General features: G+C 42.4%; 1 protein-coding gene across 4 annotated transcripts in view; it reads left to right on the top strand.

The window, feature by feature from the left end:
• Nucleotides 1-14,724, top strand: part of LOC112131563 (cAMP-dependent protein kinase catalytic subunit PRKX-like) — a 324,246-nt gene that overhangs the window by 267,071 nt on the left and 42,451 nt on the right. The window contains exons 17-18 of one of the 4 annotated variants that reach the window (XR_010138928.1): nt 8,141-8,297; nt 10,858-10,959. The exons of 2 other annotated variants lie outside the window; for them this stretch is intronic. The gene's annotated coding sequence lies outside the window, so the exon portion shown is untranslated. The remainder of the gene's footprint in view (nt 1-8,140; nt 8,298-10,857; nt 10,960-14,724) is intronic. One more of the 4 variants, XR_010138927.1, reaches the window with a different exon arrangement.

Here is a 14,724-nt window from a genome sequence, read left to right as displayed (position 1 = left end):
TCACTTCAGCCTAGGAGTTCAAGACCAGCCTGGGCAACATAGCAAGACCCCGTCTCTACAAAAACTAAAATAAAATTAGTTGAGTGTGGTGGTGGTGTGCACCTGTGGCCCCAGCAACTTTGGAGGCTGAGGTAGGAGGATTGCTTGAGCCCAGGAGGTCGAGGCTGCAGTGAGCTATGATTGCACCACTGCACTCTGTCACACGCATCTGTGTGAAGAGACCACCAAACAGGCTTTGTGTGAGCAATAAAGCTTTTTAATCACCTAGGTGCAGGCGGGCTGAGTCCGAAAAGAGAGTCAGAGAAGGGAGATGGGATGGGGCCGTTTTATAGGATTTGGGTAGGTAGTGGAAAATTACAGTCAAACGGGGTTGTTCTCTGGTGGGCAGGGGCGGGGGTCACAAGGTGCTCAGTGGGGGAGCTTCTGAGCCAGGAGAAGGAATTTCACAAGGTAATGTCATCAGTTAAGGCAGGAACCAGACATTTTCACTTTTTTTTTTTTTTTTGAGACGGAGTCTCGCTCTGTCGCCCAGGCTGGAGTACAGTGGCACAATCTTGGCTCACTGCAAGCTCGGCCTCCCGGGTTCATGCCATTCTCCTGCCTCAGCCTCCCGAGTAGCTGGGATTACAGGCGCCCGCCACCACGCCCAGCTAATTTTTTTGTATTTTTAATAGAGACGGGGTTTCACCGTGTTAGCCAAGATGATCTTGATCTCCTGACCTCGTGATCCGCCTGCCTCGGCCTCCCAAAGTGCTGGGATTACAGGCGAGAGCCACAGCGCCCGGCCCATTTTCACTTCTTTTGTGATTCTTCAGTTGCTTCAGGCCATCTGGATGTATCTGTGTGGGTGACAGAGCAAGACCCTGCCTCAAAAAAACCAAAAAAACGGAGACGGAGAAGAGTGGTGTGCTGGTGAGCCACTTCCTCTGGGTAAAGTAAAGCCCCGATTTGTAGCGTTTGCCAGTGCTGTGGTGTAAATGCTAACTCTTCCCATAATTGATTTCAAGCTGCCAACAGTTTAACAACTAGCTCACAAAATTCTTGATTTTTTTTTTTTTTTTTTTTTTTTTTGCGATGGAGTTTCGCTCTTGTTGCCCAGGCTGGAGTGCAGCAGCACGATCTTGGCCCACTGCAACCTCCGCCTCCCAGGTTCAAGTGATTCTCCTGCCTCAGCCTCCGGAGTAGCTAGGATTGTAGACACCTGCCACCATGCCCTGCTAATTTTTTTTTTTTTTTTTTTTGTATTTTTAGTAGAGGTGGGGTTTCACCAGTTGGCCAGGCTGGTCTCGAACTCCCAACTTCAGATGATCGACCCGCTTCAGCCTCCCAAAGTGCTGGGATTATAGATGTGAGCCACCGCGCCCGGCCTCTAGTCTTGAATATTTTAACAGTCACCTCAAAAGAGCTGGAACAAGCCAGGAGGCATCATTAATTGACTTAGGGTCCCCAGAGGAACCAAGGCCCATTTGCAAGGCCCTTCCTCTTTCTCCCCTTTTTATGGTGGGCTTGGGAGCTAAGGGGCTTTATTTAAGGTCTTCTAGTCTTTACCTTAGACTGTCCTGCCTGCTAGGAGGGTCAGCAGGAATTAGCCAAACCAGTAAACACCACCCACCCACATCAGGAATGTGGCAGAAATGTGGCTTCTCCATCATTCTTTCTTGTTCCCCTCCAGTATTTTAAATGGACACATTGGCACATGAAAAGAAGATAGAGGAATACCTCCTGCCACACCTCTCACCCTTAAACTTGTTACTTACAGGCATTTTACATTTTAACATTGGCAAACTGGCCTCCAGAAAATATAATACTCCTCTTGTTTATACTCCATCAATAGTTTAAATAGAAAACAACCAAAAAATACTTGTGAAATCAAGTTTAGCCTAAAGCTGCCTCCTTACATATTTTAAGTTCAGCCCAAAGCTTTCTCGGTACATTGTGAACTCTAACAAGTGGAGATGTAGAAGGACCATAGCCTACTCTTATGCCCATCACTGAGTTTCAGCCAATCAAATGTAGCCAACTGTTCAAATTGTGCCCAAATAGGGCAAACGCTGAGCTGTCACCAAACTAGCTGTTTCTGAATCTCACTTCCATTTTCCGTATGTCGCTTTCCTTTTTCTGTCCACAAATCTCCCACCACGTGGCTGCGCTGGAATCTCAGAGCCGACTCTGGCTTGGGAGTCATCCCAATTTGCAAATTGTTCTTTGCTCAATTCAACTCTTTTAAATTTAATGCGGCTTAAGTTGTTCTCTTAACACACTTTTCCTCAGACATTGGCTATCATAAGTGTTATTATACTTTTGAATTTTCTTTGCCAATTGCATAGGTAAAAAGTATTACATTTTGATTTGCATTTTTAAATAATTGAGGTTAATAATCTAGTATAGATTTTTCTGCAGGTTGCTTTAATTAATTTTTAAATTTCTTCAGTATTTTTTTTAACACTTCAAGACCATTGAGTATATTTATTTATTTTTGAGATAGGATTTCTTGCTGTGTGTCCCAGGCTGGAGTGCAGTGGTGCTATCATAGCTCACTGCACACCTGATCTCCTGGGCTCAAGCAGTCCTCCCACTTCAGCCTCCTGAGTAGCTGGGACCACAGGCATGTACCACCACACTCAGTTAATTTTTACATTTTTTTTTGTAGAGCTGGGGTCTTGCTCTGTTGCCCAGGCTGGCCTCAAGTAATCCTCCTGCCTCAGCCTCCCAAAGGGCTGGGATTACAGACATGAACCACCATCCCTGGCCGCCAGTTACTTTTTTATGTTTTTTGAGATTCAGTCTCGCTTTATCGCCCAAGCTGGAGTGCAGTGGGGCGATCTCGGCTCACTGTAACCTCTGCCTCCCAGGTTCAAGTGATTCTCGTGCCACAGTATCCCAAGTAGCTAGGATTACAGGTGCGTACCACCATGCCTGGCTAATTTTTGTATTTTCAGTAGAGACGGGATTTTGCCATGTTGGCCAGGCTGGTCTCCAACTCCTGACCTCAGGTGATCCACCTGCGTCGGCCTCCCAAAGTGCTAGGTTTATAGGCGTGAGCCACCACCCCTGACCACAAGTTGCTTTTTAATATATGAGATAACCTTTTATATAATTTGTCCATTTCATTGGTTGCTTACTTTTTTTTTTTTTTTGATCGTCTCTCGCCCTGTTGCCCAGGCTGGAGTGCAGTGATGCAATCTCGGCTCACTACAAGCTCCGCCTCCTGAGTTCACGCCATTCTCCTGTCTCAGCCTCCCGAGTAGCTGGGATTACAGGTGCCCGCCACCACGCCTGGCTAATTTTTTGTATTTTTAGTAGAGACGAGTTTTCACTGTGTTAGCCAGGATGGTCTCGATCTCCTGACCTCGTGATCTGCCCGCCTCGGCCTCCCAAAGTGCTGGGATTACAGGCACGAGCCACCGCACCTGGCCTTCATTGGTTACTTCTTTTCTGGGTGATATTGTAAAATATGTATTCATTTGATGAACACTGAAAAGTAATAATTGACCATCTTTTCTTAATGATTACTATTTGCAGAACATGATAAGAGATAAGGCCCATATTATTTGAGTTTTCTTACGATGTGCATACATTGCTTATTTAAAAATATATGCTCTTCTGTATTAAAAGTACTAAAGAAGACACTAATAACCAAAACAAGGAAAAATAGTCTGAGAAATAACCATGAAACTCTTAGTGATCTTAGGTTTTACAATAGTGATGTGATCCTCAGGAGCAATTTGGGGAGGTTTGGAATCTTGTAGCCGCCAGCTGCATGACTCCTAAACCATAATTTCTAGTCTTGTGGCTAATTTGTTAGTCCTGCAAGGGCAGTCTAGTCCCCAGTAAAGAAGGGGATTTTGTTTTAGGAAAGGAAAGGGCTGTTATTGTCTTTGTTTCAAACTATAAACTATAAACTAAGTTCCTCCCAAAGTTAGTTTGGCCTATGTCCAGGAATGAACAAGGACAGCTTAGAGGTTAGAAGCAAGATGGAGTTGGTTAGATCAGATCTCTTACACTGTCTCAGTTATAATTTTTGCAAAGGCGGTTTTAGCACTTCCTATGGTGGCCTCCCCTTTCCTCGAAACCACATCTAGCCTTACTATTTCATGAACGCATGTCTACTGTTCATTTATTTGATGATTGCAGAGTTAGATTGGACACCTACTGTTTCCATCCCTGTTATGGTCCCGTGCACAGATGCAAACCTGTGTCAGGTATTACTATCCTCTATGCTAAAGGGAAGAGTTGAGAAAAGGGTGAATTAGAATTCTTAGAAATAAGAAGAGGACTACTTTTAGAACAGAATAATTGGAAAATTAGTATTCTTCAAAGAATCCAGTCCCAATAGTTATGGATTCCAAGAAAGAGTACAAAATGGGAACTTTTTGCTTTATAACCAGGTAGTTGTGGGTCAGTGGGAGTGATTACGCTTTAGTTTTGGTTCTCTCAAGGCAGAATAATTATTATTATATGTTTTCATGGGTTTTTTTAAATAGGACTGATTAAATGTAAGGCCTCTTTATTTATTTTGTAAATGCCTCGGGCTGGATCATTTTAGAATCTACTTCAGTGTTATGAGGTGGTGCCTGGGGCACCTGATAAACTCACATGTTTTCATTTTGTTTCAGAAAATCCAGAAGTAGAAGTCAACCTTTATTTCTAATTCATTTCAATTCCATGGCAGGTCTTTCCTTGCGTGTTTAAAAGACGTGTTCTTATTTTCAGATAATTTAAATAGCTGAACGTCATATTTCACAATGAGAAGATCTTATGTTTATTTTCATTTTATTTTTTGAGACAGGGTCTTGTTCTGTTGTCCAGGCTGGAGTGCAGTGGTGCAATCATGGCTCACTGCGCTTGACCTCCTGGTCTTAAGTGATCCTCTTGCCTTAGCCTCCTCAGTAGCTGGGACTACAGGCACACAACACCATGCTTGGCTAATTTTTAAAATTATTTTTGTAGACATGATGGCTTCTCGCTGTGCTGCCCAGGCTGGTCTCAAACTCCTGGCCTCAGGCAATCTTCCTAACTTGGCCTCTGTAAGTGCTGGGATTACAGACGTGAGCCACTGCACCTAGCGTTGTATGTTTAGCTACAAATGATGGGTATGAACTTTTAAAGTTACAGATACCCTCAGAGCAAATTGTCATTATTGGAGAGGGAAGAGAGAACCCTGAGCAGACTGTAATGCAACAGTGTCTGGCTTCTAGTTTCTTCAGAAGGCCAGTGGTGAAATATTTCTCCCAGACCGCAGTGGAATTATTGTCATCATAATGACTGGCTTCCAATAGTTTCTTCAGAAGGCCAACGATGAAACATCTCTCCCAGACCAAAATGGTATCTTTATCATACCCTATGGTACTTTAACAACAAAACAAAACAGCAATAGTTTCAGCTCATAAAAGTTGGGTTCCCAGATAAAATACAGGACACCCAGTTAAATTTGAATTTGGAGTAAACGGTAAATCTTGTTTAAGTGTAAGTATATCCCATACAACATTCGGGTCATACTTATGGTGGTGGGTAGGCTGTATTTTTATTTGCTACACTGAAAGCCCTACCTAAAGGGCAGTGTTGCAAATTGTTTGTGACAGATGAATAATCAGCTAGCGTTCCCCGTATGCTTTTACTAAAAAAGAAGACTAAATACAGTTGACTTAAAGAAAACAAATTACAAATGTTAGCAAATAAGAGAACATGCTTCCCATTTATTGAGTGGAAGGATTGGCAAAGAGAGAAATTGTATTTTAAAATAGCCTAAAGAGTAACAAGAAAAGTAGCTGTTTCCGGGATGCCTCCGTGGTCGTTGGCTAACAGTTACATTCTTCCCTGCTAGGGCTTTATCCTGACTTGGCATAGCTCCTCATATTGGAGAGGAAAATTATATTCAGCCTGCATTTGTTTCAGGACTGGACATTCACTGAGCCCATTCTCCACAGACATACAATGCTGCATGAGACATCCTCAGTGATTTCATGATGTAGGGTAACTACTGGAAGATAGGAATGTGAAATTTTACCAAAGTTTTCCTCTTCCTATTAATTTAGCTTCTCACATCTCATCCTGCTGTTGCAGCGGATTTAAATATTATTTTGCCTTAAAAAATAAACGGAAGATTCCCTTCTCGGTATCTTTCAGGCTTTATAATAATAAGTAAACAGTTCTTTCCTGCCCAACTAATATTTATACAGGTGGAGTTTATTTCTCTGGGCAAAGGAAAGCGTTTTGGATTAAAAAAAAAAAAGTCAATGGCTTTTAATTTTCATGACATTTTGTTATGGGAAAACAATTGCCTAGAAAGCAAAAGTCTGAATTTAAGTTAAGTATGGCCAACAGAAGAAAACATGTCAGTTTTAAATTGCTTTTTTTTCCCCCTTGAAATGATCACTTAGCGTAGTATCTGCAAACACAGTGGGCGTGCAATCAGTACTGATTCCTGCGTTACACAGAAAATGCATGCAGCATGTTCATGTAGATTAACAATCACAACCAATAAAAATGTGCACATCCACGAGACTTTTCAGGACAACCACATTTTTATTGAGATTCAAGAAAAGGGAGAAACCAAGAGATAGTGGAGAAAGCAAGAGATAATATATCTCTTCCCACCTTGGAGAATAAAAAGAAGGAAAGGAGACACATGTCTGTGAGACGATTCCAGGGTCCCATGACAATGCTGATGATAGAACTGAGAACCATTAAAATCTTCCCCTGAATTCAGATTCTGAGAAAAAAGGGAAAGAAAAAAGAACTGCCAGAATCAGGATGCACAGAAGGCAGCAGTTGCTCTTGCGTTTACTAATGGGGAACGAACCACTGAGAGGATTTCCCTTTCTGGGTTTGGGACATCAACACTTTGGACTCAAGGGTAGGCTCCGTACTCACATCAACACTTTCCAGCCAGTGATCATCTGGGTTTGGTTTTTTGTAGGAATTTACACACTGAAATCCCATGTCAGGAGATGGAGCTCAGGTGGTAATGTGAGCGGTGGGGAGCAGCTGTAAATACAGGTGAAGCTTTGCTTGCTCACCTGCAGTCACCTTCTATTATGCAGCCCAGTTTCTAACAGGCCAGGGACTGGTACCCATGTGTGGCCTAGGGCTTGGGGACCCCTGATGTGGGGCAGTAGAGACAGAGTCGCGTGTTAGAGACGCGATTCATGCACTAGAGAGATGGAGGGGAGGAAGCAGTGAGTCCCACAGAGGAGAGGCTGTGGTTTGCAGGTGTGGCAGGGTTGACCCTGCCCTAACTTAGTGCACTCTGTCTTCCGCAGTGGTTCTTTTTCTTTCTGTTCTCTTTCTGATCTTAGATGATGTCATTATGGCTGAGACTGTGCCTAAACTATATACTGCCAAATCCTCTATTGCTGAAAGAAGATAATAATTGTATCTCTAACTTTAAAAAAATATTTAGTGTAAGAGAGAGAAAGCATGCCATAATGAATTGAATGAATTTGAAAAACTAAGCAGTCATATTTCACTCCTATTTTAGGAGTTAAATCCATCAGTGCATGTAAGGTGTTCATTGTTTTGGTTGGGAAAGGTGGAGCAACTCAAAGTGGGGGCTTCCAGGTCATAGGTAGATATATAATGCCTATATTATTTATTTTTTAAATTTTTTTCCTTCCTCCATTTTTCCTTTCTTCCTTCCTCTCTCACTCCTGTCCTTCTCTCACCATTCTTTCCTTTCTTCATTTGTTCCTTTCTCTCTTTTCTCTTTCTCTTTCTTTTCCTTTCTCTTTTTTGTTTTTTCTTTCTTCCTGTTTTTTTCTTTCTCTCTCCTTTCCTTCCTGTTTCTCTTCTTTCTTTCTTTCTTTATTTCTTTCTTTTTCTTTTCTCCTTCCTGCCTCGCTCCCTCCCTCCCTCTCTATCTTTCTTCATTCCTTCCCTCCCTGCAATCTCTCCTACTCTCTCCCCCATCTCCCTCTCTCTCTTTCTTTTTGCATAGTTCTACAATACAAAATAGTATGAAAGGCTGTTGTCTGTGTGAGAGTATATCTGCTGTGGTCTAGCAAAACTTGAGTTCAAGAAACTCAATACTAACACAGCCACCTGGGAATGAAAAGAAATGAATCTGGGCCAGCCCTTGTGTGCACTTGGGTGGTGGAGAGTGAGATAACTTCGATATAAATTGTTGAGTATTTGATTGCAGGAGATAGAACACGTCACATTGAAGAAAAGAGGGGATCTCTGGGCTTTCATGAGAGCGCACGATTTTTATGGAAAGTATTTGAGGATTGAGGGGAACTTGTAGGAAGAAACGATGGAGAAGCTAAAGTCACTCGACTCCCTCTTCCTGGGTTGGAAGGGTAGGTGCTACAACTAACAAGCATCACCTAATAGAGCAGATGGGACAGGGCTGAGGTGCAAGGAAGGCTTTAAAAAAAAAGACAGGTGCCAAACTTGGAAGAAAACAATGTAATTGATGGCAGCAATCAATAATCAATAAGTTTCCCAGGAGGTCCTGCCTGCACATGACTCAGCCCTTACTTTTTTATTTATTTTATTTTATTTTTTTGAGACAGGGTCTTGCTCTGTTGCCCAGGCTGGAGTGCAGTGGCAAGATCTTGGCTCACTGCAACTTCCTTCCTGCCTCAAGCGATTCTCCTGCCTCAGCCTCCAGAGTAGCTGGGACTACAGACACATGCCACTGTGCCCGGCTAACTTTTGTATTTTTAGTAGAGACGGGGTTTCACCATGTTGCCTAGGATGGCCTTGAACTCCTGGCCTCAAGTGATCCACCCATGTCGGCCTCCCAAAGTGCTGGGATTACGGGCGTGAGCCACTGCACCCACCAGCCTTTGCATTCTTATATTGGACCCTCCTCCTTCCCTGTGTTCCATCTCATTCTTCCCCTTTGCTTCTGGGGAGCACATCCTGGAGAAATGATAACAGAGGTGTGTGAAAGGACACTTTCCGGATATTCCACGTGGCGTTAGAATATGAAGGTTAACTCAGGCAGGCATCACTCCACAAGCTCATAAAATGTGTCAGATGCTTACCATGAATTGATAAGCAGGAAAATTGTTGCATATTCAGCAACATCATTGAGTCTTGCAAACATTTTTGTTGAGTGAGTGATATTAATAACCAGAATGCTATTTATAGCACAATACCATTTCTATAAATGAAAAACATACACTCACAAGGCAACACCATGCATTTTATAAACCACAGGCATAGTTAAGGACCATGTGTCAAACAGATTTCTTGGAGGGACTGTGAGTTGCCAGGAGTGGAGATCTGGGGGTGAATGGGGAAGAAACAGATTAACAAGGGAAGGATCTCACCATAAGTGGTGGTGATTGTGAATAAGAAGCACAGTCATCTCAATTGTTGGTACTGACATTCAAATTAGAATGACCACCAAAGAAAGTATGAATAGTTAGGATTTAGCCAGGTGAACAGAAAGGGATGGGGAAGAAAAAAGAGTCTATCATTGGTTGGAGGTTAGAAACAACATACCGGATCTACTTCAAGGCTTATCCACTTTGGTGCTACCACCATTACAGCTGGATAATTCTTTGTCCTGTGCATTGTAGGATGTTGAGCAGCATCCCTGGGCTCTACCCACCAGATGCCACTAGCACCCCCAATGTGACAGCCAAAACTCTCTCCAGGCATTGCTCCCTATCCTCTGTGGGTGATGGAGAGGGAATCTCTCCTTTTGAGGATGAGCATTCAAGGGAAATCAAGATGATATAAAGAGAGGAGACTGAAGAGTAGAGTCTTGGGTGTCTTACAGAAAACTTGGGATTTTATTTTGAACCCTCTGCAGAATTCCAAGAGGGGATTTCATCAGATTGGCATTGGGAAGTGTTGCCTGAGTGCTTAGAGCTCTTCAGTCATTTGAGGTCACATTTCCCTTTTCTACCCAAATAGAAGAGCTGAAGTCATCCCATTGCAACAGGAACTTTTTTGTGACCTTCCCAATATTTCCAAGGCTATCTGGAAGTGGATATTGGCAGCAGTGGCACTTATATTCTCCAAGACACGTTCTCTCCAAATTCTGGCTCTTGGTGCAACCACTACGTCCTTCCTTCCTGCTTCATATTATCTGTGTTCAGAGCCCTGCCTTCATCATTCCCCTTGTTTCTCTTTGTCCCTTCTTTGTTAAACCTGTAGACATTACATTCTTGTTAGTGACACAGTGAGAGCACCATAGACATGACAGCACTGAACACCAGACCTTGCTGATTGTAAAACTCCCTTCACCATCCCTATCAAGGAGAATCGCTCCATGCTTCTTTATCTTTAAGACCTGGGGTTGCTGTTGCCGTCCTGGTCTATTTGAGGTTCTTTCCCATTTACCTTCTCCCCTTTCAAGGACTGCTGCTAGGCAACAACCCCCAAATTCCTTTGCTCTGTCAGGCAAAGCAATTCTGCTCCCTTCCAATGCATTTTCCTGACATACACACTGGGATACACATCTTAGGTTTATCTTTCTTCCCTTTTGTATTAGTCTGTTTTCATACTGCTATAAAGAACTGCCCAAGACTGGGTAATTTATAAAGGAAAGAGGTTTAATTGACTCACAGTTCCACACGGCTGAGGAGGACTCAGGAAACTTACAATCATGGAGGAAGGGGAAGCAGGCACCTTTTTTACAAGGCAGCAGGAAGGAGAAGTGCTGAGCAAAGGGGGAAGAGCCCCTTATAAAACCATCAGATCTCATGAGAACTCACTCGTTCTCATAAGAACAGCATGGCAGGAACCATCCCCACAGTTCAGTGACCTCCACCTGGTCTCTCCTTGACATGTGGGAATTACGGGGATTACGATTCAAGATGAGATTTGCGTGGGGACACAAAGCCTAACCATGTCACCTTCCCTTCTCTGTCTCTGCTGGTCCTAATCTTACAAATTTAGGTGGCAGACAGAGAATGGAGAAAGCCAACAAACCAGCAGAAGAGTGAAATCATGGTACATACATCAAGATATGGTACAATCCTCAAAAACAGGAGAAAAGAGGTAAGGTTCAGGGGAGTGGGTATCACTGGGGAAGGAAGCTGAGCATTTTTTACATGTGTGTGGCTTGGAGAGAGCAGATGTGCAGAGCTGAGGTCATTACCCAGTAGTTGTGGGCAAAACAGGGCTTGCCAGCCTATATGTGTGGTCTTTGAGATGCTGAATTCTTCAAAATGTAATGAGAATTTGTGAATTATGAAACTGTTGTATTGGGTGATTTCCCTTACAAAAAAATCTCACCATCTCTGGATGACATCCTGGAGTAACAACTTTTAGTTAGAGTTGATTCAGTGTGATTCAGCATGCAATTCTGGGTCCTAGCATTTACACCTGCATCTCCTTAGCCCACACTGCCTCAGCCATTAACTCACTGGCTAGACATTTGAGTGTGCAAATCCTCAGCCACTCCCATTCACCATCCAGAGCTTATCAACATGACCTGACATATTAGCCCACTATTTTAGAATTTAAAATATTGCCTTTCTATCATGATTACTTTTATCATGGGCATTAAGGTTCAAAATGAATGCATTATTTGTCATGTCTTCAAATTCATTGGGCTGCTTTAATCTGTTGACTTAGGTCTTCCATCGATTCAAAAAAAGTTTTCTTGTACTATTTCTTTTGGTTGAATAGGCTTGTCTTCTTGAATGATTTCTTTTATATAGTCTTGCTGAATCTCTTCTCCATATGAAGACATAACAAAACAACAACAAATGTATTATCATTTTCATTACATTAAACTGGTCTCTTGAGTTTTGAATTTCCTGAGTTTTCTTCCATTTCTCAGTCTTGATATTCCGCAGGATGTAATCTGACATTTGCCACTTCCTAAGAAACTTTACCTACATCAAGGCAGGTTTTCATCTCTATGCAATTCACCATAATTTTACTATATTTTACGTGCTTTTGCATTAAGCCTGTTTCAGAAATAGCAATTATCTCTCCTCCAGGAGTCCTTATCCCTCTTTGGATGAACAGTAGTTTTTCTCTGTTGACAGGATTTGTTAAAAAGGAGGTTTAGTGGAGTGGACATCACTCAGAAACCATTGTTCTTTTTCTTCCTCTTTCTTTCTTTCTTTCCTTTCTTCCTCTTTCTTTCTTTTCTTCTTTCTTTCCTTCCTTCTTTCTTTTTTTTTGAGGTGGAGTCTCACTCTATCACCCAGGCTGGAGTGCAGTGGTGCAGTCTCGGCTCACTGCAGCCTCTGCCTCCCTGGTTCAAGCAATTCTCTTGTCTCATCCTCCAGAGTAGCTGGGATTACAGGCACGTGCTACTGTGCCCGGCTAATTTTTGTAATTTTAGTAGAGATGGGGTTTCACCATGTTGGCCAGGCTTGTCTCAAACTCCTGACCTCAAGTGACCTGCCCTCCTTACCCTACCGAAGTGTTGGGATTACAGGCGTGAGCCAGCACACCCGGCCCATTGTTCTTTTTCTAGTTTTCTGGTTGTGTGAGTGTTCACTCGATGGTCAATCCTTCATTGCAACTCCTTGGGCATTAATGAGGATCCATTTTATGTCTCTTTTCTACTCTCTTTTTTTCCCCCCTGGCTTTCTTGGTCCATTTGGGCTGCAATTATAAATTTCCTTAGACTGGAAAATGTATAAACAATCGAAATTTGTTTCAATTGTGAAGCCTCCCACTTCTGGTGGCTGAAAGTTCAAGATTAAGGTGCCAGAAGATTTGGTATCTGATCAAGGTTCTCTGCTTCAGAGATGGTACCTTTTTGTTGTGTCCTTCCATGGTGGAAAGGACGAGGGAGCTTTCTGGGCTCCCTTTTCTAAGGATACTCATCCCATTCATGAGGCTCCACCCTCAGAATCTCATCACCTCCCAAAGGCCCCACCTCATAACACCATCTCCTTGGGAATTAGGATTTCAACATCTGAATTTAGGGGTAACACAAACTTTCAGACCATAGCACTGGTTTACTGCTCTTTAGGGTTGGGGGAAAGTGGTTTGCAGATTACTTCTCCATAGCCCTTCATTTTCCTTCTGCCAAATTCTGAATGGGATAAATTCTGTGAAGTTTGGGTAATACTGTGGTATTCTGCCTAATGATATGGGTTTTCCTTGGAGATCTGTGGGTTTATATGCCCAGTCTCCTGCTACCATCCTACCTAGAAGTTTGTTTATATTTTTATATTTGTTTATTTATATTAATATATGGAAATTGTATTCTTATTTTTATTCTGTGCCCAAAATACAGTAGAACTCCCTAAACATTTGTTTCTTAATTTAATTTGGAAAAGACATTTTATTTCCAGAATGAGACAAATTTTATTTGCTCTAGAAGTAGCACCAACCTTTCTTAGTGCTATCTGCTTATCCAATATTTCTTTTTTTTTTGAGACAGAGTCTCGCTCTGTTGCCCAGGCTAGAGTGCAGTGGCTCAATCTCGGCTCACCGCAACCTCCGCTTCCCGGGTTCAAGCGATTCTCCTGCCTCAGCCTCCCGAGTAGCTGGGATTACAGGCACATGCCACTGTGCCCAGCTAATTTTTGTATTTTTAGTAGAGACGGGCCTTCACCATGTTGGCCAGGCTGGTCTTGAACTCCTGAGCTCAAGTGATCCACCCGCCTCAGCCTCCGAAAGTGCTGGGATTACAGGCATGAACCACTGCGCCTAGCCTTTTCCAATATTTCATATTAAATCTCTTATAGTTTTTATAAAACGTTCAACCCTAAAAGAAATAAATAACAGAATTTAAAAAATTCCGTGGTGCAAATAAACAGCAGACCGATGAAACATCTTGTTCTAGCTTTTCTGCCTTAAAAATTGCATGAGTTCATTTTTGTTTCTTTCCACTGTGGCCATTTTAGTTTAAGCCTCCATCCTCGGCTTCCTGGCTCTACTGGAAGAACCCCCTGTTCCTCTCATTATAAACTTCCTCCAAACTATTCTCCATTTATAACCCATCAAAGCCTTTGAAATAATAAATTACTCTCTATAATCTCTTCTTTTTGCACTTAGAATAAGAGAAAAATAATAATAACAACAAAGTACCAACACTTTTCCAAGTCTCACAAAGCCCTAAATAATCCTGTCCTGGTCCAACCCTCTGGGTCACACTGTGCCACTCCTCTTTTGTTCCCAGAGAAAAGGTAATTTTCTTGAACAGTAAATAACAGACAAGATGAATGGGAAAATATCCCATTACACCCTTATGCTCAAGAGAAAATATGACAAGTTTTGATGAGATCCTTCTGGCTAAAAAGTTGCTAATGATAATGAAAATAAAAGGGGAAATTACTTCAACAAATGCAATTTGCTAAAGAGAAAAATCAAACAAAAAAAATTTTGCAAGAGTGTTCTTTTCTCCAGATTGATGCAATATAGATGTAATTTGGCGTGTCCAATGCAGTGACCTCTGTGGGCCAGGACACCGAGATGAAGACCTTGGGAAAAAGAGCTCCGGGGCTGGATCCCTGAGAAAATGATTACACAACATATAAATGTGGTTAATGCCTTTAACCGCAAACAGCTGTCTCCTACATCTGTCCCTCTCCAACCAATGGGTGATGGTCAGTGGCTTGCAAATTCTAGGTGTGGTTTGTTCAGACAAGGACATCCATCTGACTTTATTATAAACTAATCTTAGGAAGGGCAAAGGCCATATTGAAACAGAAAGCCCCAATATCCGAGAGGCCGCTTTCAAATATTTCCCCGCCTTGGCTTTTGTGTTGTTTCCAGCAATTTTTTCCTAAGAATGGCTTTCGCAGCACCATCTATTTCCCTAACAGTTGCAACGCCAGGGCGTGAAGCCTG

Source organism: Pongo abelii, chromosome X (assembly GCF_028885655.2).
Source record: "Pongo abelii isolate AG06213 chromosome X, NHGRI_mPonAbe1-v2.0_pri, whole genome shotgun sequence".
NCBI lineage: Eukaryota > Metazoa > Chordata > Mammalia > Primates > Hominidae > Pongo > Pongo abelii.
The sequence above is the reverse complement of the archived record's forward strand: the minus strand, read 5'-3'. Positions and strand labels throughout refer to the sequence as shown.